Source organism: Ambystoma mexicanum, chromosome 10, assembly GCF_040938575.1.
Source record: "Ambystoma mexicanum isolate Mex_15411 chromosome 10, UKY_AmexF1_1, whole genome shotgun sequence".
Taxonomy (NCBI): domain Eukaryota; kingdom Metazoa; phylum Chordata; class Amphibia; order Caudata; family Ambystomatidae; genus Ambystoma; species Ambystoma mexicanum.
The window spans coordinates 202,356,079-202,378,943 of record NC_090932.1 but is presented as its reverse complement, the minus strand read 5'-3'; positions in this window follow the sequence as shown (position 1 = coordinate 202,378,943).

The window sequence follows — 22,865 nt, the reverse complement described above, 5'->3', positions numbered from 1 at the left end:
TGTTAATTGCCAGACCATAATCATCGGGACATGCCCAACTCTTACAATAATTAACAGGGCTCTTCCTCATCTCATTACCAGGGTGGTGAAGTGAGCTATTAGTGTTCACTGCTCTCAGTTGCCTCATCCTTGTCCCGGTACTTTGATGGTATGAATGTCAAAAAATGAAGGGCGATGAATCACAGCAGTCCATAAAGGCATGGAGGGGTAAAGTTGGTTCTTATTACAAAAGGGGGGATACCATGTCTCGCCTGCGGATATCCTCTCCCCAAACCCCAAGAACCCTCCACCCAGGTGATCCTATCTCTCATCTCAACCCCCAAGGTCAAGATCCAAAAGTGATAGCCTTTCCCTGGCCACCTGAGCAGAGGATCCAAGCGGAGTAGGTCTGAGGATACGCTCGGGTTTCTCACACAAGGCAGTGGCTCTCTACATGTCCCCTAACTGTTATATATTATGTTTACGGTCAACTAGAAAAGAACCAAGTGTCCCATTCTTTGAACTAGTATCCTGGCCACGCACATAATCATACAACCAGTGGGGGAGGACAGTTCATTAATCTGGAGCAGACCCAGCAGCTTGTGCTAGTTGGATAGGTTTAATGTGCTATCACTTCAAAGGTTGGGAGGAAGCTCTTGGATTGTGTCCCTAAATCTGCCAGCAGGAATGACTGTAGAAATGAGATGAAAGTCACAAATGAAGGGTATCCCTTCCATAGGATAGATATTGTACCCCTAAAGATCATGGAAGTACACCTGCCACAAGGTTCCACAAGGCTATCATTAAATCCTACACATTAAATCATTCCAAGTTGTGAGGTAGATTATGTCATGAAGGTGCTGCACTAGATGTTTCCTTCCTTCCTTTTTTTGTCAGGCTGGAACTGACATGCTAAGCTTATGTTAGTTCTCCATTACAGCTGTTTGTGAAAAGTTGAATGTTTCCTTTTGACTCTGCAGTTCAAGGATGCACACATCCATGTCAAACCTCTACAGTGGGCTGTTCATATTGAAAATACAGATATGAATTGTGGCAGCCATTTTAAAAGGAATATTTTTAGCCTTGATTTGTCTGCAATTACCTCAGGTTAAACAAGAAAGACAATTTGAAAGATTGGTTTAAACTTGCATTTTAATTCAATTGGTAATATTTGCTGAAATGTGTTGAATGCATGAATTAAAGAAACATCATTTATGCAGTTTCCAAATCATAGCCAGCTTCATTCAGTGTTAAATGAAACTCATAACAATTACAGACACAAATGATTCCACACTGCTTAAATTACAGTTTCACTGTAGTGGGCAGGCTCGCACTAGCCTATAGGACAATAGGGGAATACCCGAACCAAAAGCGCAAAATGCTAATGTTTGGCAGTTTTGTGGGGCAAAGTGGCCCACTTTTTTGGCCAATGTGGGTCCCTTTGATGAGTTACTTCACTATGCGGCTAGTAGTTTTGTCCATTGTTGCTGAATAAATATCCTTTAAATTGCACAATTTGCATCACATTTTATCAATAAAGCTCCCCCTTGGGTACTATTCAAACAGTCTGTCACAAAAGGAATGAAATGCCATTTGTAACTCTGGGCCTCTTTTTCATTGGTGTCGAGACTATTGTATGCCCGAGGCTGACCCTGGTAGTGGGGAGTTCCTCTTCTGTGACTTCCCATGTATATTAGTAATGATTACTGTTAGAGAAGTTGATAGATAACTTGATGTTTTCCAGAATGGTGTACCTTTTCAAAAACTATGAATGGAGCGCAGCCCTGGCTGATACATTTCTGTCTGAATGGTAGAGTTACAAGAAAGAACATCTGTCAATCATTAGCTTAACAAAACTTTAATGTGAAAGGTCCTCTGCTCACGGCCATCTGACTTGGGGGACACCCTGACAGCTGAGGAGAGATTCAGCTCTAGGAGACTGCCTGGTTAATGAAAGGCAGAGAGACTATTTAGCATGAAAAAAATCAGAGTTATTAACCAATGTTATGTTACAAGACAACCCTGTGTTCAAAGGCTGAGCTAACCTGAAAAGAAATGGACAAATATCATGAAACATACAGATAATCTCTATCAAGCAAATTCATTCAAAGCATTGTGTTTCTTACAGGGCTTACTGCACGCTGAACATTACTCTACAAGAACATGTGTTTTATCCAAACATTTAATGGAAAATACCCTCCCATTATATTCTGCTTTCAGGGATTTTAGACGAAACAAAAACATATGAAACAGTCAAAGCCAAGTGTCCTGTAAAGGACAAAGACAGAATGCTAGGCTAATGAGTATGTAATGCAATTTATAAATCACGAGGGCACCCAATCAGCATGCAATAAAATATCAGGAAAAGATCCCTCCCTAGAAGACACAGTGACGACATAGTAACAAAGCCAGAAGTATGTATGATATTCCAAGCACAGGACCTATTTGGAGGGGAAAGATTGGGCCCAAGGCACCTTCCATCCCATCCTATCTGAACCTAGTTATGGAGCTGGACCACGATTCCCAGTGTAAATTACCAGAGCGCCAGGGGACCACTTTGGTGGTGATAGTGTGCGGTACAAATGTCCTTTAACATTAACAATTGACATATCTCAAGCTCTGAAGAATACAGCTACAAGCACAGAGTTTGCCCCAGAACAATATTCAAATGGCTGTTTTTCCTCTGGGATGGCACAGAAAGCATACATGTGATTGTAGACAACCCAGAGTTGGCACCTTATCATATGGCAGGTTATTTGGCCTTAATCATTCTCAGAAAAGGGGTGGTCACACGTTTGGAAAATGTTGAAACCTGCAGGACTTCACCATTAGTTAGTTAGCATGGGTAATTCAGATGTGGGCACCTTTCTGTGTATGACTAGAAAGATGCTGCACCTCTGCCAACATGCACCAGGGTACATAACAATTCGGAATTATGTACCTTGGATTTCTGTCGGTGTTCCTCTGCAAAGGGGAATTGCATGGAGGTTTGGCGCTGGACTGTCCCTATGGGTGGGACCAGATGTATATGCAAATGGTTACTTCTAGTTGTATATGGCATAGAGAGCTAACTTGATTCTAGGTCTACTGAGTGGGCACGTCACAACAGAATATGTTATTTGACTTTCATAGGACAGGGGTTGTCACACCTTTGGTAAATGGAAGCAAGGCGAGTTGGGATGTAACTCCCCCTGTTACCAGCCACTTTTTGTTCTATCTCAGTGCATATGACAGGAAGAAAGTACCCAGTCATACCCTGGATCTTCAATCTTCTGAATTCAACCTGTAATACCTGGATAAACAAAGGAAAACCCAAGGGTACAGGGTTCTTAGAATGAGTCTACCATAAAAGCCAAGCAAAGCTATTCTGCACGCAGCAGAGTTCCTAATGACCAGAGGTAACATTGTGAGTCTGGGAAACTCACACATTCTGTGCTGATTACAGATGCCAAGACCACAGCCAATGCTCATATCCAACAAGGTGCCATTCTACTCCTGATGCTTCCAAATGCAATGCTGTATGCGATAACAAACATTATATCCCCAGTTCGCTCCTCCCGAGGTACCCCTAGGTTGTCGGAAAATATTAAATTGAATCATCAACAATGTGACGATAGAGAAGAAAATAAGTTGGTTCTATTAACATGTCGCAAATGCAATAACCTTTTCAATGAACCAGATACGATAAGTGCCTTTGAAATATCTGAGCTTCACAAATAAAACAGTTCAATCTCCTGATGAATATTCACCAAAACAGAAGATGAAGGTAAAAGAGAATGCTTGAAATCATCCAGACCCATTGGTTTAGCCTCAGATAGAAAATACTGCACAATTCTTCCCACGTTGATGTCCAGCACAAATGGAGCACTACACGATTAGCAATCCATTTGGCCATAAAAAGCAGATAAAACCTTAATAAGCAGCAAATATTGTGCCGAAAACTACACCTTGTCACCCACAGAATAAGTGACTCCAGATCGCAGAAAAAACATCAGCAAACCTTTTCATTACTTTCATAGCCTCCCAAAGTATCTCGACAAACACATCAAGAGGATACGAAAAACACCTTTATCAATAACATCTTTCTGAAGAAACCTGACCGAATGAAACATATTGAGCAAAGGGCAAGTTATTGAAGGACTATTCATCTAGACATGTCAATAGATACTTTTCTTTCAAACTGGAAGTTCACAAAACCACAAAGCAGACAATATACAAACCATATTTCAACATTTGACAATTAATTTAAAGATTCCATGTTTAAAACATCAGATGGGATCAGAATATATCAAATAATCGAATTCATACAAAGATATCATAACAATACTGTTATCCAAAGAATATATTAACACGAGTTAAAAATTAAATAATCCTAAAATAATTTAAATTCAATGAATCTACCCAGTAGATGACATTCGTTAAAAAACTGAACCTTATCCTTCATGCTGGTTTTAAAAAATGCACGATTGTGAATACCACTGATTATATAGTTGACGATTTACACACAAGTACTCCTACTCCCTGTGATCTAAGCAAGGGTAGCATGCATCACTCACTGTTCTGCCGACTAAAAGGCTGGTGGTAAAGTCTGAGCACTATACATGTCCAGGGCTGATAAAATGGCCCTCTTTCCAAAAATGTTTTGAGAAACAGATAATGGATAGACCTCTTCTGGAGAAGGCCGATTTGATTTTCTCGACTTCGGGACATAATAATCCATCATCACTAAAAAAGTGCCACATGATAATAAAAAATGTAGCCTCTAAATCCTAACAACTTTGATGATTCACCATATGTTGTCACTTCTCCCTTAGGGGAGCCCAATTCCTTGAGGCCAGGGAGGTGAGGCCACTACACGATAGTCCCCTTGAGAGTGGAATAATGTGAAAGGTTCCCATGGGGAGGTAGTCCTCCCTCCCAGGGAGGACGACCATCTATTGTTTAGACCGTATGAGACATCGGACCCCCCACACACTCTAGCATCTCGTGTTGCTGTTAACCCCTTTGTAGACAGTAGATCTATGCACTGTTATAAGGCAGTCAACCTTAAGGTTCTAGAAAGTACTGAGATGAAAAACATCAATAACATAGGTAATCCGCACTGGGACGAGGTAAGACACAAGAACAATGACGGGCAATACAAAAAAGGAACTGCAGCGGCATAAACCATAAAACCAAAGAAGGACTGATTATCAAGGAGACACAGCCAACCAGGATGAGAGACTGTGAAGCACGGGAAGTACAAAGGAGATGCAGAGAAGGCCAGGACGGAGCCAAGAGCAGTCCGCTCCCACAGTTATGCGGACAACGGGACTCCTTTGCCCAATGGGATTCAGACGGTAAGGCCAGGCTAGCTGATGGTGAGGCGAACACATGAGGCAGCGTCCATTTCATGGTCCTCCAGGAGATCAGTGAGGTGAAAACACCGAGACATGGAGATGCCCTTGCAGCCCACGGAATAGTAGAGAGACCCCAGGAAGAACCGGCTGCTCATTCTGGGAACAGGAAAGAGAATAGGAGAGGTGCAGGGACTGGTAGGGGCTGGAAAGTACGGAAAGCAGGAGCCCTGTATGGATATAACAAGCAGGACTATCTTCCTCGTGGCAGTACCTAGCAGGGAAGTGAACCAAGTGGACTACAACAAAGAAGAAGAGAAACCAGGGTTGGGGTCTAAACCAAGAGAGTGATTAAAGTCATCTACATCGTCATCGTACTTGATAGGGAAGTGAACCAAGTTGGCCAAACCAAAGAAGAAGAGAAACAAGGGCTGGGGACCCAAACTAAGAGAATGGGGTCGAGGAGCAAAACCAAGAAAGTTGATATGAGACATCTTCCTCATGGCAGTATTTGGCACGGAAGCGAACCAAGTGGCCCAAACCAAAGAAAAGAGAAACTTGGGTCAGGGACCCAAAACCAGAGAGTGATACAAATCATCTTCCTTGTGGCAGTACTTGGCAGGGAAGTGAACATAGTGTGCCCAATAAAAGAAGAAGAGTTGAAGGGAGTAATTCTCCTGGTAACTCGGACCAGGAGAAATGTCTAACAGGCCTGGGGAAGAGAGTCATTCCCCGGGGTCTTTTTTAGACTGAAAGTTAGGAGAAGAGAGTAATGCTTGTGGCCTACAAAGTCAATATTGTTTGGAACTTTGTGACCTTCACAAGGGAGTCATTACCCACGCTACCTGAGTCTAAACATCAGGAGAAGGAAGGCATTCTCCTGGCACACCAAGGAAGCTTTGTGCAGAACTTTGACCATAACCCAGGAGAAGGGAGACATTGTCCTGGGACCAGAGCAGTGCTGCTTTAGTCTTTAGTTTCTAGAGTAAGGGATAGAAGTAAGGTTTTCATGACATGGGATGGTGGACACCTTTACGTTAAAAGACATGGTAACAGTCACCTAAGATCTTTAGTTGAGGAAGGGAACTCCTCTTAGGAATAGGGAAATATAGGTTTTCTCTTGCTTTATTATTTAAGAAAGGTCTTTAGCCTCAAACATGCCACCTTTGTGTCAGAGTCCTTCTTCTGCACCCTTACACATCTTAGAGCTACAAATTAAATCTTGGAGGTTTCAAATTGATAACACGTCTCAGATGTAAACAGGCATCACTAAACTTGGTCATCATCTTTTATAAACCAGAAGCGATTTAGGAAATCGAAGCCGCATTTTCTTTGAAAAAGGAAAAAGGACTTTTCCAAAATTGGACCCATTCAGATGTGGGATTTCCATATTTGCTGTTGAAATCACCTCCACCATGTTTAGTAATTTACACTGAGAAGAGTTGTGGAGCAAGCACGCAGCCTTGTCTCACACACTTCTCAGCTTCAAGGAACCTTGAGGTGTCCTTCCCTGTGCCCCATCATACAACTGCAGTGTTATCTCTGTATGTGTGTGTTATTAAACGCAGAAGTGCTGGGTGGAAAGATAATTGTTTCAAAGCTTCCCACAAAATCAATCTTAAAACGCTGTTGAACTTCATTATCTAATGCACAAAGGCTATTAAGATAGGCTGTTTTTTTAAGTAACAAACAATATAATAATATGTTCAAATAGGAACACACAGTCCCTATCTATATAATAAGATCTTACTCCACTAATAGGGATATCAATGTGTACAATACAATAAAGAGCAAGATGATTTGTTTTCTCTACTCACACCTAACCCCCTCAATTAGGAACCTCTGATAGATTTTCTGGCACTACTGGTCCTGACAAAATGGACTGCGTGCGAAAGTAAGTTTACAAAAAATATATAATTAATTCAAAATATTTCAAATGAAAATTTAACATAAAACACTAGCCTCACCTAACACAGTGCAGCTTTTAACACTAAAAAAACAATTACTAAAACATTGGCCACAATTTATACACATTCACAAGACACAAAAGATATCACATAACAAAACACAAAAATCTCAATGTGTCATTAAAATAACAATCCCAACATGTTTCTGTTCTTCACAACCCCTTTCGGGCGAACATTCATCAGGGGATAATTTAAAATAACCACTATTCACCTCAACACTGTGTTGAAAGGGTAGTTTCAGGCACCCTCAAAGGAAAAAAGACCAACAGGGCCTGTAAAAGGAAAACAGAGGAAACTATTGAGGTCCAATGGGAAGGGGTACTACACAATGTAAATAAGAGGCTAGCTCAAAAATTGTGCCACCCTCACACGGGTCCTGAAACAATTGGACCACTAAGATTTACCTTTAATTGGTGAACCTTCAATGCATGTCTCAAAATGACAAATTTGCTTGTCTCTCACCAACGGGAAACCAATACTTCAAAAAGCATCACAGTCCGCTGAGGTATCGCAACACCTAAATGAGAAAAACCAACACACAGAGACCACATGCTCTGTTCCATCCAGAATTCACTCAAATACAGGCTTCAACAAAATAGCAACAGAGTTAAAAGTCATAATTACCTCCACAACTGTAGGGATGGGTACTGCGAAAAGCAATGCAGCAATGAACGTCCCATAAGAAAACACATGGACCAGATCCACAAGATTGTATGGCTACGCGCATTGAAGGTTCACCAATTAAAGATCTATCAGAGGTTTTAAGTAACAAAAACATATTTATCAGGAGCTTTCAAGTGAAATCCTTGTCAATAGTTCCTACCACCATGCAGACCTCTGCTTGAACATGGAAGATAGTCTTATTTTAAATCTACCATATATTTATTCTGTCCAGTATATTATCTACACTCTTTAGCCAGGGAGCCTATCCGTGAGATTGTCCTTTTATTCCCTGTATTCTCCCTCTCATCCTTTTTATGAATAGATACAATCTATGCTTATCTCCATGTGTCCAGAAATATCATGCTACAAATTATCATAACCAATAGTTCCAATATTTATGTTGCCCAGATAATTGTCCCAATTGAACAAGCCTAGAAGTAGTCAGCTGGGTCCAAGAGCCTCATTGGATTTCTGAGAGCTCAAAGCAATTTCCATTTTAAGGGCTTTGAAATATAGGGGGATCCATAGGTAGATGGTTGCACTGCCTCACATTATGGCTGGCATGGTGTCCATGTATCATCCTGAAATATGTTTTGCACATACATCTTCTGTTACATAAATATCTAGAAGTTAAATGACATTGGATCACCCTTTGCCACAATTAGCCAAAAGGCACATTGGTTCTTCTGATCCATGGCAGATTTCACTTCTTCCAATCTATTCTTTCTTTCTTTCAATTAAATTGGTATGATTAACTGTATGCGTTTTACATGTGACCGTGTCTCTGTCTACAGTATGCTTAAGGGCATCTATTCAAGCTAATTTAGCATGTTTGCAATCTTTACCAAACCGTGACTTTAAGCTTCTTGTAAATCTCTTAGGCCTTACATAGAGTTTCAATTTTTCGACCCACACATTTTAGAAATCTTTATGCTGCATTATTAGCTCAGAATTGTTTCCAGACCCGAGCAACAAGCACGTGTATTGCTTTTTTTTCCTAATCAATTGAAGACCTAAAACTCAACATATATGACTGGCTCATGCATAGAACCATGTCACCAGATCTTCCATTAATAGTTCTAAACTACTCCCTTAATCCCCATCTCTCACCCATATCGTTAACGTTCTCCCCCATTTCGCAGCTGACGCCTGCTCCCTCACTGCCCACCTCCATAAACTTGCTTCACTCTGCATCTCACACAGATTCCCTCATTCTCAAGTATCTTCTGCTCTCTCAATCCACAGCTCTCACCACTTTCCATTTCTATCATTCTTCAACACTTGCTATCTTAAGAAATACTGTAATCTCTTTTTCTCACCCACTGTTCCCTGCTCAAACATCTGTTCTCCCTAACTCAGCAACTTCCATAGCTCTCTCGGTCTCTCTCTCTCTTCCCCGCTCTCTTTCTCTCTCTCTCTCTTCCTCTCATTACCTCTCACTAAATCCACATCACTAAATGGCTAAATGGTCGCTAAATTCCTATACGTAGCATAATCACTGACATTCGAGTTTTGAGGTAGTGGTAGACAGGCAGAGTCTGCGCTCAGGTGGTAATGGTGAGAGGCTGTGTTTCTATTGTACTGGAAGAAAGCAACCTTCCTCTGCCTATGGCAAGTTTCTAGAATATGGCGGGGGGTGGGGGGGATGAGGACAGTAAAAAAGGTTAGGTTTGTATGTGAATCCCAAACAATCCAACAACCAGTACTGAATATGAGCAGGTTTAATTCTCATGTCACGTCGCGTGGGTTTGTATTATTATTCATATAAATCCTGTAAAACGATTTGTTGTAAGTCACAAGCAATTTGCCACAAACGTGCTAAGGAAAAGTAAGGCTGACATGTTTCATACCTTTTCTCGCACTTTATCAAGCTCAGAATATCATAGGATTTAAATTCTCATTGTTATTGAAAAAAGCTGTATAAAACGTGTGTCTCACAAGTGAGACTCAGGCACCGAGCCCGAGTTTAAGAACGTGTGTTGAAGCTATTAGTTCCACAAAGCGTGTTCGACTAACATCATTTGCGCAGGATGTGTGGGAATAATAATAAAATCTAGCAAGGACTTAAATGAGAACCACCACATATTCTCATATTATTTAGGATTCATTTGCAAAGCTATTGTCATGCAGTGGACCACAGCATACTCTAAACATCACGTTTCACTTACTCCCTCTTTACCTAATTGTAGCCAGATTTCTCACTCTCCAACTTTCACCCATTCTTTTATTCCACAGCGCTCCTCTGCTCCCTCCCCTTGCTCCCTCGTTCTCAGCCATTTCGCACTCTGCTGTTTTTACTGCTACGTCATTCACCGGAACTCTAACTCTACACCTCTCAGGAGACCACCATTTTAGCTCCCACTCAACACTTATACCGCCATGGCTAAACTCTCACCATCTCTCTCGCTTGCCCCCTCACTCGTCAACATTTACCCAAGTTCTGACTCAACAACTCTCACCAATTCCTCACAACTGCAGTTCGTAGGTGTGACCCCCAAGGGGTGACTCGGTCTTTCGCCCATCTAACCTTGCTACAATGAGAAGTATTGTGTTTACATGTTAACACCACCCAAAGCTACCTCAAAGTTTTGAGCTTGATACAAATGTTTTAAATGCTGAAGAAATTACAAGACTGTGGGCCTCATCACGAGTAGGGCGGTAATGCCAGCGGCATTACCGCTGGCGCTATTAGCCCTATTGCCAAACCCCCCGCCGCTATTAGCGCCGGATCACGGGTTTGGAGGAACGGTTAGTGCCCATTCCTCATTGGGCCCGTTCGGGAATTCCTCATTCCCCATTGGGCCCAATGTGGAAAATGTGTGCTATTACCGCCATCGAATTTACCGCTGGCGGTAATAGCGTGAATTTTCGGCAGATTTCCCCCCAGCTCAGAGCTGGGGAGAAATCCGCCGAAGCCCTGGTTTGGCGGACCCTTAAATCCGGCGGTAATAGCACGACCGCCGGATTTAAGGGTTACTGCCAAACTCGTGATGAGGCGTTCTTGTAGAAACATGCTATTATTATCCATTCATCACTCCGGCTTTGCCTATTCCCCTTTTCTTTCAACGCGCCCTCTGTCCACTGCTTTCTCCATTCTCCTCACTCTCTTGGTGTTTTTCCCTGCCCTTTCTGTCATCTCCCTCCTCCCATTAGGCTTATGTCAGATTGCACTGTCTGCATCTCTTGCTCCTACCTCTTCCTGTTTGCTCACCCATCAATCTGTTCCTTCTTTTGTCTCGGTTCTCTGCTCTTACAGCCATTTCTCCCCATCCTGCTGTTGTTCGGGCCACTATATTCCATTTTACAGTGCATCCTCTCAGTTTTATGCACTCATAATGGTGTCTATATACTTTGCACTTCTCCTCTGTCACTGCCTCTCCATCTCTAAATCGCTCTCAATCATTCAGCGTTTACGGCTTTAAAAGGAGGAAACAGCATCCCTCTCTCCAATAGCCATCTTTTTCTCTGATTTCTCTTTTGTCAAGCTATGCGTTTTCGTCTGATTTAATTGTTTCACTATCTATTTATTGAGTGCCTTTGCCCAAGCAAAGTACATCGCACAAATAGGATGCATTGAAAGCAAATACATCCCGTAAGTAAGACAAGCCGCCATGTAAATATGTACAGCTGAAGTTAGCTGCTTGAAAGTGACCAAACCTTGAGCCTGCAGAGAAATCACCAAATCCTGTTGCAGTCATTTGCCCTAACAGAGTGACTAAGCATCTCTATGGGAAAAGAGAGCTACATTTCTTTCTGTGTGCATATTGCTCTATACAGCACCCACACATCAGCACTCATGGAGAAAGATACTTCACTAGAAAAGATACACATTACAATAGAGCAGGGGTGTGCAACCTTTAGCACTTGAGATGTTTTGGAGTATGACCCCAATTGTCCCTCACCATGGCCTATGTTAGGTGGCAATGATGTTGTAGCGCAAAACATCTGACAAGCCAAAAGCGGCAGACCTCTGCAATAGAGGATGGGTAGAGAATGTGTCAGGAAGCAGGTGAAGGTCCATATGGAGTCTCTGGCAGGGTTCCTGGAAAAAGCTGTCCTGGATCGTGGAGTCAGCAACTGGGACAAGGGAATGTAAAGCAAAGGTTGTGAATAGTGAAGAGAGTAATAAAAGGTCATGATACGAAAAGAACAGAAAGAGCAGGAAACAAGTCAGACAGCAGAATCATTTCTCACACTGGAACTAAAATAAGGAACTTACACTATTCTGTTCTGATCGTCTTAGTTAAGTGATACTAGAAACTGTTTGCAATCGACCATTGAGCAATGGTGGCCATTTTGGATGCGATGCCACTGAGATCAAACCAGTGTCTACCTCTAATGATGGCTAGAGCAGAGTAGGTGAGCCAGGTAAAGTGACAATGAAGAAGATGACACAGAAGAGGGTGACCACCAGCATGTATGCATGCCTCACCCCCTTAGTGTTCCTGAGGTGTTCTTAGCACCCCCATGTCTGGCTGCCTTATAGAAGCAGTGGTCGAAGTGAGCGGGAATGGTCGGGAGCTGTGTTCCACTTCTTTTATTTTTGACTTTTAACAGCTCCACTACTTTTTGCAACCATTTTCACCATTCTGGAACTGTTCTTTACGAAGTTAAGACAAACTTCTCAACTTTACCAGAGGATATCAGTTATAGCTAAACTGAAATCTATTTCAACTCAATTGACTGTCCACCAAAATAACTAACTACACCACTTGAAAAATGCATTGCACGTTGCTCCTTTCCTTTCCTTCCTTCTCTGTCTCTCTGCAGAGTCACAGTTCGACTGCTTTTTTGGTTACGCTTCTATCACTGCCTAGAAGGCTGAGAGCATTAGGACACATTTACATAGCTGCCTGTTGTGTGCTGTTTTGGTCTTGTAAGCAGCTTTTTTGCTGAAAGTTTGTTATTTTAATATTGTTATGCGGTACAATTTTAAGGTTTTGAGTGTTACAAATCTTTAACGTGGTTTTATAGGTAAGGTCTCATGGAGGCCAGCCCTATTCAAAACAAACAAGAATAATGTAGTCATTGTTCTCTTAGTCAAAAATTTACAAACTAGAAGTTATTTGCACACCAGGGCTAATTTTGCCTTCGTAAACACGAGGATAACCCCAGCACGTGCCACCGAGATTCACGCTTTAATTCATGAAGATGACTTAGATGATTTGTTAATTGCTGGGACTTAGTTTGACCCTACTTAATCGCCATTTATTGAAATGAATTGTCCCCTAAATTTTAATTATCTTTTACATGTTGACAGAAATTCGAAAAAGGGTGTCAGGCTTCACTCTGGACTATAACAATGGGCCCCGGGGCATTACCTGAGTCGGTAATACCCACGCCGCTCGGGGCATATTGCTTAATTAACACCTAGAAACATTTCTGTTCAACCTGGACTGCAGGTAAACAACAGCCGATATTAGCAAAATCCTAGCATTACAGTAATTCTATTAATCATTGAAATTATCATTCACAGGATCTCTTTTGGGAAGTCCACCATTCCATTAACCAACTACCTATCCAAGACTTGGAACATTCAATTCCAAAATCAACTGAACATATTCCTATTTGGTTGACATGATCTGGAGGATAGAATGCAGGGGAAGCAACTTGCTTGTGATCTAATTTTACCTGTGATATTGGCAGAAGGTATTCAGAAATGGTTTGTCTTTGTAGAGGTAAGGATCTACTTGCGATTATACAATCACTGAAGGCCACATTGTTTATTGATAATGGCATTTCTTTGGATATCATTGAAGATTTGTGGAAGGAATAATCAATTGAATCTCTTTTACATGTAGTGTATGCAACCGTGCGGCAGGGTGTACTTACAGCTAAATAAAATGCGGGTAGAATCTATCCTCTTTTGAAAAGAAATGAATCTAGATATTTCTAAATTGAGTATTAGCAGGCCAACTGCTCCCCTACCCTTTTTGGGGAAATGAATTGTAAGGGAGGTGGCTAACCAAATATTGCATCACCTGTGTCAAGCTTAGCTATTTTATCTTACCAATGAAGAGTTCCTTCTCATGACAGAATTGAAACAGCTACTCTGTAGATGGTGAATAAGGCAACAGAAATGTGGGATGAAGGTAGGGTCTGCTTGTGGGGTTCTGCTGGACTTCTCATCAGCTTTTGATATGGTGGACTGCAGGGCACGTATTTTTTCTCTCGTGCAGTGGGTGGGTTGGAAGGTAAGCTCCTTGATTGGTTTACAGCTTTAGTATCTGGAAAAAGTCAAATCATCCTCAATATCCCCTGCCCTTACTAATATCTTCTATATGCATGTGGAGCCTATAGGCGGTGTACAGGTAATGGTGGTCCTGATCCCTCAGTACGTAGATAATTTGTAGTTCATCAGACGGTTCCTCCCACGCTGATGTCCATTGATGGGTGCGTGGAATGTCTTGTGTGCAACAAGGCATTGATGATTTGATTTGAGGACATTTAAATACCATACCAGGGACTTTTTTAGTCTGCAAACAATAACATTAACTTGACATTAGACTGGCAAAAAGTGCATTGGCATGGTCAAGCTTACAGTCGATAAAGAACTGATTGCCCCGACAATGTCATCCATTGGAATACATGGAGAAAAAAAAAAAACTCTTGAAAAGATGCATCCACAAATACGAGAGCCACTGCAGTGATTTCGGTGTTCAGAGCCAAGTCAGAAGGCAGGGCAAACCCAAGGTTCTTGGCTTTGTCAGTACATGACCTAGACAAGCCAATGATCTTCATACCCTTACACAAGTCTGTATTTATATCTAAAGTAAATGTGTGTCATCAGCGCACGAGTGGTCATTTCATTTACATTTTAACAAAGAATTCCACAAGGGGCTGAATATAAACAATATACATCAAGGATGATAGTGGAGACCCCTGTGGATGGCCACTGTGTCATTACAGTAGAACCATGAGAAGATTGCGTTTCTCATGCATGCTCTGGGAAAATAAGCACTTATAAAGAAATAGTAGCGTGCATTACCTCTAAGCTCATTCGATCAAAATCCATCAGCAGCAACTAAGTCATTAGGCTTCTATGTGGATCCTCAACTACATTTAAGATTTTAATGTTTGCTCTATTTTGCTTTTCTTTCCAAATTACTAGAACGTATTGCATATTCACAGGTTTCAATTTTTGTTAATACTAACTCACTCCTTCCTCCCATACAGTCTATTTTCCACTCAGATCACTCTACTGAACCTGCTCTCTTGGCTGCTTTGGATTCTCTTCTTTCTACCCGCTACTCTAAACTATCTTCTCTTTTTGTTTCCTTGATCTGTCGGCCGTCTTTAATGTAATCGACCACACTACTCTTCTTTCTGCTCTTCAGCATCTTGCCTTTCAACAACTGAGTTCTGGACTTGCTTCCCTCCTATCTTTCTAATCTCACTTTCTCTGTTTCTTGGACTGGTCATTAATCCTCTAGTCTCTCTGTCATGGGATTCCCCAATGCTCTGTGTGGGTCACCTTCTTTTGTCTCTTTACACCACCTCTTTGGCTTCTATCATCTCCCCTTCGGCTTTTCATATCACTTATACACGGATGATTCCCAGATTCTTCTTTACTCTTCTTTCCTGTCTGACTCTATTCATTCTTCTCAGTCTTCTTGTTTGCTCTCCAGCCAAAGTCTAATAATTATTTGCAACTCAATTATTTCAAGACTGGGGTTCTTTCTTTTGTTCCCCGCTTCTAGTATCCTCCCGCCCCTTGCTCCTTTTTCCATTTAATTTCTCCCTACTGGTATCTCTATTTCTTCTTCAGGTCGTAATCTGGGTGTTATCTGCTTTTATCTTATTTATTTTTACTTTTATTTATTTAATTATGAGTTGGCTGCTAAGGAACCTTTAACAATGAATTCATACAGAATACATAAAAACGGCAACACATTAAAAAAAATAGACTTCGAATAGCTGAAGAAGATTAAACCGCCACAATGTGTTTCTTATTTCATACAAGTTAAAACACTTACTCCATAAGACTAACACAGATTAAACAGCCCTAATTCATTTCATATTACTTACAAATGATTAAAAATCATTCTAGTTAAAACCATACCACATTGTTCTAAACAGTGTTCAAATATGAAAATCTAAAATAATAAACCATCCCTTTCTCTAGCTCTGCTATTACTTCATCTGAACACAGACTAACAGACCTTAGGAAGCCTACAACTGTTATCAGGTCGGAGGTTACATATCCACTGAGGTATCTCTTCAAAAAAAGTAATGGCCGTCAACTAAATCACCCAAAGAAGAAAAGTGACAAAAATACTTCTGACGCTGAGGTTGCAAAGAAGGGCATGCCACCATAATATGTCTGCTTGTTTCATCGCCTTCTCATCCATACAATATCTACATTTAATCGCTGTTCAATCAATTCATGTATACATAAAAATATTTTATTTTGTTAGGTTGAGGTTCCAAAGGAACCTCAGGCATTCATTTCTTGCAGATCGGCTAGGATAAATGGATAAGAAAGGTGCTAAAACTCCCCGTTTCTTGTGGTCCAACCATAAATGTGACAAAGAAGATATAGCTGCGCATCAATTTGATGGTATTAATCAAGTCCCATTTTCTCAAGGGAATCTTAGTGTGCTGTGGTCTTAATTGTAACTCCTCCTGGTTAGCACCTATACATTGTAAAATGCCCTGGCAATCTTTCCTAAACAGGGAAGGGACATTAACTGTGCCCGCCTCCATAGAAGCATTCATAGCCAACAGAATATCACCATAAAGTGTGCCATCCTCTGCAATTAGTATTTTTCGATATAGGTTGAAATTATTCCACAACCCACACGATTTAAGAGATTAGATGCCCAGTTCGTACCTGATGACCACCACCGGGAGTGATTTTGAGACCCTAAACAATTTCCTCCAAATTGGTGCCTCCAGAAGAGGGAGCATGATCAAATTTGAGTACTCATGGAATTATATACCATAAAGTCATTTAAGTATTTAGTTACCATGGTAAAGCGTCAGGGTCGGGAGTGCTGAAAGCTTCCCATACTTCCCTTCCACCTTTTTGATTTTTTTTTTAAGCTGGTGGTGCTCTGAACAAAATGTGTCCTTATATCAGCCATAGTAGGTTTAGCTGTTATGAAAAAATAAATAAAAAAACACAAGGGAACCAACAGTTTCAAGTTTTTGACCATCCGTCCACCAAGACAATGTGATATTACTCCTTCTTGTGATTCTGATTACCTTTTTCTTGGTGGGATCGATGATAAGATTATTAGTCTGGGAATATGTATCAAATGTGTCAGTTAATTTCTGCAGACCCCGTGGTATTATATTGAACAATAGAAAATCATCGGCATAGGAGATCCAAGTTAGACATTGATTATTCAACCTGGGTGATGCAAATGCACATTCCTCCTATGCCTCAACCACATCTGACATATATAAGTTAAAAAGACAGGGAACTAAAATACATCCCTTTCTAACTCCAGAGATGGTCGGGATTGAACTTGTTTCTTCCTCCTTCGCGTTCAGTCTAACCCTAATATTTTATTTATCATGAAGAGCGACTAGGAGTCTTAACAGACAAACGAGAATGTTCCAACAGGCAAGCTTCTGCCATAGAAGGTTTCCATTAACCATGTTGAAAGCTGCCGTCAGATCTATACTTGCCACATAAGTAGCACTAACTTTCTATGTAAAGGCTAGATTTTGGACATATCTCAGCGGGAGACCATTAAGATTAGTACCAAAATTCTTCTGGAAGCTGGTCTGCCATTTTTGAATACGATGAAATCGAGTCGACCGGGCCTCCAGATGTTTTAACAGCAAGTTTGCAGAGACCTTGCTGTTAGCATCAAACACCGAGCTATGCATATATTTTAGTGGTTCGTTCCGGGCTCCTCTCTTGAAAATTGGGACCAAATGAGCGGTTTGCCAACTAACAGAGAAATTGTGTACTTTTAAAATTTGGTGGAACTATATGGTTAATATAGTTGACCATGTGGCAGGGTCATCTTTAAATAGCATATTTGAAAGCCTATTTGGCCCTGGCGCTCTGGATTTACTGAAAGCCTTTACAATATCGAGCACTTCATCAAATTCCATCGACAAATACCAATAATCTCCTATATTGTCAAACAGTTTAGGAGACAGATCTTCCAATGCCAAATTCTGCCTGAAAGTTGCCTCATAATAGGTAACCCACTGTTGTTCCCCTATTGGGTTAAATTGCAGATCAGCCTGGTTTCTCCCTAAGTTATTAATAAGACGCCAGAAAGATGTTGTGTCTGATTTACACAGAGATTCCAGCATTAATTCAGCATTGTTTTGTAGAAACGGCCTTTTATTCAAACAAATCCAGTTGCGATAGAATTGTTTGTCAATTTAACCTCCTTCACTTGGTTCAACAGGTCATTGTGATGTTTACACTTTATAACCTTAATTCTTTTCCTCTGATGTATTCTTTTCCCTTTTTTTCTTAGTGAGAGAAGCTGTATGGTGGTTGCATATTATTCTGTTTACCCCTTGGTTGACTATGATATCCAAAGGGATGTCAAACGCCACTGTAATCATGTCATGATCAGTCCATTCACACATGACCACTTCAAAATATCAGCATATGTGGAAAATACCCTCCTTGACAAACATATAGTCCAAAATTGACTGTCTCTGGCTCCTTGTCCAGGTGATTTGGCTTGGTAAATCACCCAGAGTCAAACCATTTAACCGTTGAAGGCCAAGGAATTCCAAACTTTCCAGCCATGTTTCACTTTCAATAAAGAGGGGGGTCTGCCCTGCCATGACACTGCTACTGGAATTTAAAATATCAAAATGAATTCAAATCACCACCTAAAACTATCGAACTGTCAGTCCAGGTGGAAGACCAATTGGGTTCTACCACATCCTTCAAGAAGGACTCCAATGTACATGCTAAACTATGCAATACTATGTAAATAGTCAACAGTAAAAGTCTCCTTTGTATTCCATGCAAGTAACTAGTCAACAGTAAAAGTCTCCTTTTTATTCCATTGATCATTAAAGTTATTTGGACTGTAAGCAAACTTTTGTTCCCTATGATCTGATAGTCGATCACAACACCTGAGCCTTCTTTTATCAATGTTACCAGGCCCCTTATGGTCTACCCTTGGCACCCTTTTCTGCAGCGGAGAACATAGTCGTAAACCCATCTACAACCCGTGCCTCCGTTATCCAGTTTTCTTGTATAAAAATTATAATGTAATGTTGTAGAAATGCTCCTAGTATTGTATTAGTGTATAGATGAGTATGACCACACCTATTCCAAGATAAAAAGGTCAATTTACAAGATTCTTTACCAATGCCTCAGCTGTGGATGTTCATTGATCGCACCCGAAACCCAGGACCAATCATTCATCTCATTTGCTCTAGTTGTTCCCGCTACTCCTTGATCTTGAGCAGAACAATAACCATTATTCTCCACCCTAAAAGGAGCTCTCAATTTCATACTATCTACTACTTTTTGCCCTAACATTTCTCCCATAATATTCTGCCCCATCTGGGAACCACTTCAGATAAGATGAAACTCAGGTGGTGCAGCAACATTGTTTCCCTCACTGTAAGGTCAAACACTATTTTAGACAACATCTTCACCATTACCACATCAGTTCTATCACTGAAAGGGAATTCAACTCTTCCAATATATTTTGTGGATATGCCCCTCAAAAAGGAGATCTGTGAAAGCAACCTCAAATGTCCAGTACTATTCAACACCATACATCTTTTATCATCTCATATAGATTTCACTTTAAACTTCAAAGCCCTCAAATTGTTGTTTACACCACTATCTTTTTTTTGTTTACTTTTGCCATTTGTGGGGAGGGCTAATTTTTAAGCTTGTCTGTCTTCTTTCCCTCTCCCTTCTAGACCCTTCATACTTCGCAGAATACAGGACTGGGGCACACCGTTTATTTTCACAACCCAATCCAATGAATCAGAAGAGGGCACAAGAAGCAATGCAAGGAGGACTCAGTTTGACACTCTCGTGGGCCTGGCAGTTCATTTGATTATATCTGTCATACCAAGCCGTCTCCTGCAGACTATACTGCCTCTCTTTGCCCTAACCCACCCCTTGCAAACCTTCACCCAGGGGGAGTTTATTAAGATGTAATCCCACATTCACAGTTCTCCTAATCCCCAAAGGAAGCCTTGATTTCTCCCCCAAAATGTTTATCCAATCCCCCCCTGATAAAAACTGGAGAGATTAAATCACACACAGCCTCATCACGCCTGGGATACCACCTAACTGTATTTGCATTACTGTCCACCTGCCCAGCAGTATTACTGCCAGATCACGGGTTGGGCGGTAAACATAATTCCACATTCCCCACTGGGTCCATTGGACCCAATGGGGAATTGTCTGTGCAATTAGGGCATACAATTAGCACACGCTAATAGTGCAGCGCTAATTGCACCCAAAATGAGAATTTTTCTGGCGCGTTTACCCCCAGCTCTGAGCTGGGGTAAACACGCCAGAGCCATGTTTGGGCGGACCCTTGAAAGCGGTGGTAATAGCATTACCGCCTCATTTAAGGGCTGCCACCAACTCTTGATGAGGCCCACTGTGTTTGTTTCTCATAGGGAAAGTTGTTTGAGCCGCAGAATACTTCAGGTAACACTTAAATTAATCACAGCTTAATTCTCAAAGTGACTGGTCTTCTCAGACAAAAATTGTGTCTCTTTACCTTGGTCCTCCCTTACTCGAGACATAACACTGTTTTGTTTCACCATGGGCTTCAAAGCCTGTACATTACCCGTGGGCTAGACAAAGATTGAAAAAAATACTTTGCATTTGATTTGGGTATCTTCATTTGTATGACAGTGTTGGATTTTTATTAACTCTTTGCATTTCACTGTTTCCACAGGGGAGCTTGAAGCTCGGCCCTCTCAACCTCCTCCCTCGGCACTACTATAAACACATTCTGTGCAGTTACAACTTGGGTATCTGCCCTGGTCAACATTTGCTCAGAGTTAATCAATGACTTCTTGACCACTAAATACGACCCCACAATGGAATAGTTTTTTTTGCTAAATTAGCTGTACACATGTGTTTCAAATGTCCCCAAATTAGGTCCAGCAAAACCACATGTGATTGAGAATCACGCTGTAAATGTTCAAACATTGCCAATACTGCACTCAGCACCCGGAGTCCATTTTTTGTTGTTGTGGTGGTGCTGGGTTTGACACGTAAACGGTTATCATAGAGTCTGAGTCTGTTTCCGGGGCTTCTGAGAATATGGGACAATTGTTCAGAATAAAAGTCTTCTTCCGTTCCCGACCCCTCTGCCTCAACCTCCTCTTTAGCCATAAATTCACAGTCCATCACTGGCTCTGAATGCTGAAATGGGCCGGGAATCGTAGGATTTAACTTCACCCTGATTCCTGATGTTGACAGTAGCTGTGAACCTAATCCTTTATTCTTCTGCTATGAAGTAAAGTAGGAAGCAATTGATCTTGAGACCATGTTTTTTTCCTTTCCGGCCAGCTCCCTCTAATTCCTCTTTGTTGACCTCCAATACAGAAGGGGGCGGAGAGGATTCAAGAGAACGGGCAGAAGAAACCTCAATTGGAGACTGTAGTGGCCATTCTCTTCCAAGAGTCAGTGCAGCTGAGGCATCCAGTTCTGTAACCAATGACAGAACTCCTGTTTTTACCACGCTCCTCAGATCATAGATATTTTTTCCTGGATTAGTCATCTGGTCTCTCATAAATGTGTTTATTATGAACTTCTAAAGGATGGCGGCACAATAAAAACAAAATTAAATAAAGTATATACATTGAATCATTTAATAGTTATAAAATCCAATCGTACAAGGCAAAGGCTTAATCAATCAATCTCACTGAACTTATACTCACTGGGTTCCCTTCTCTTGTAGCAATGAAAATGTCCAAGGGAGCCACTCTGAGAGCGAGAACCTGCAGAACTGCTGAACTGTTACTATAGACTTTGCCCATGACTTTGCGCCCGATTTGCGCTGATTGCAGCTTTTGAGCACAAAGAAGGAATGAGAAGCAGCGGAGCACCTATCCTACTGAGCATGACGGCTCTCAGGCTGTATAGATCGAACGCAGACAACGCTCCATTCGTTGTTCAGCACATAATATTTCCCAGTGCACAGTTGATCCACACAGCTCACAGCACTGCAGTACTGTTACTGTAGACTTTGCCCATGACTTAGTGCATGCTTCGCGTTGATTGGGGATTTTGAGCACAATGAGGGAATGAGAAGCAGCGGAGTGCCTACCCTACCGAGCATGACTCCTCCCAGGCTGGATAGATCGAATGAACGCAGATAGCGCTCCATTCGCTGTTCAGCAAATAATTCCCAGTGCACAGTTGATCCACACAGCTCACAGTACTGCTGAACTAAAACTGTAGACTTTGCCTAGGACTTCAAATGTGCTTTGTGCTGATTGTGGCTTTTGAGCACAATGAAGGAAGGAGAACCAAGCACGACTGCTGCCAGGCTGGATAGATCGAATGAACGCAGATAGCGCGCCATTCATTATTCAGTAAATAATAATTCCCAGGCACAGTTGATCCACACTGCTCACAGCACTGCTGGACTGTTACTGTAGACTTTCCCACGACTCTTCTTTTTCATTTTCCTCTCAAATCTCATCTAGTTCTCGTTGCTTTCATCTTTTCAATATTTGCAAGGCTCATAAGTTCCCTACCTTAATGACTGTTCAACATCTCATTTCCTCCTTAGTCTTTTCTCATTTCTTCTATAGTTCTTCCCTTTTGTTTTGCCTTGCCACCTATTAAGTTTCTCCTCTTTGCTCTATCTACCACTTCTAAGTGTGTGCCTTTGTGGTCTATCTTTTCATTATTCTATTTCTGTGGCATTGCATTCCTTACAGTGGCTACGTTGTGAATCCTGTTTGCTTTTTAATGGTCTTTTTCTTGTACTCAAAT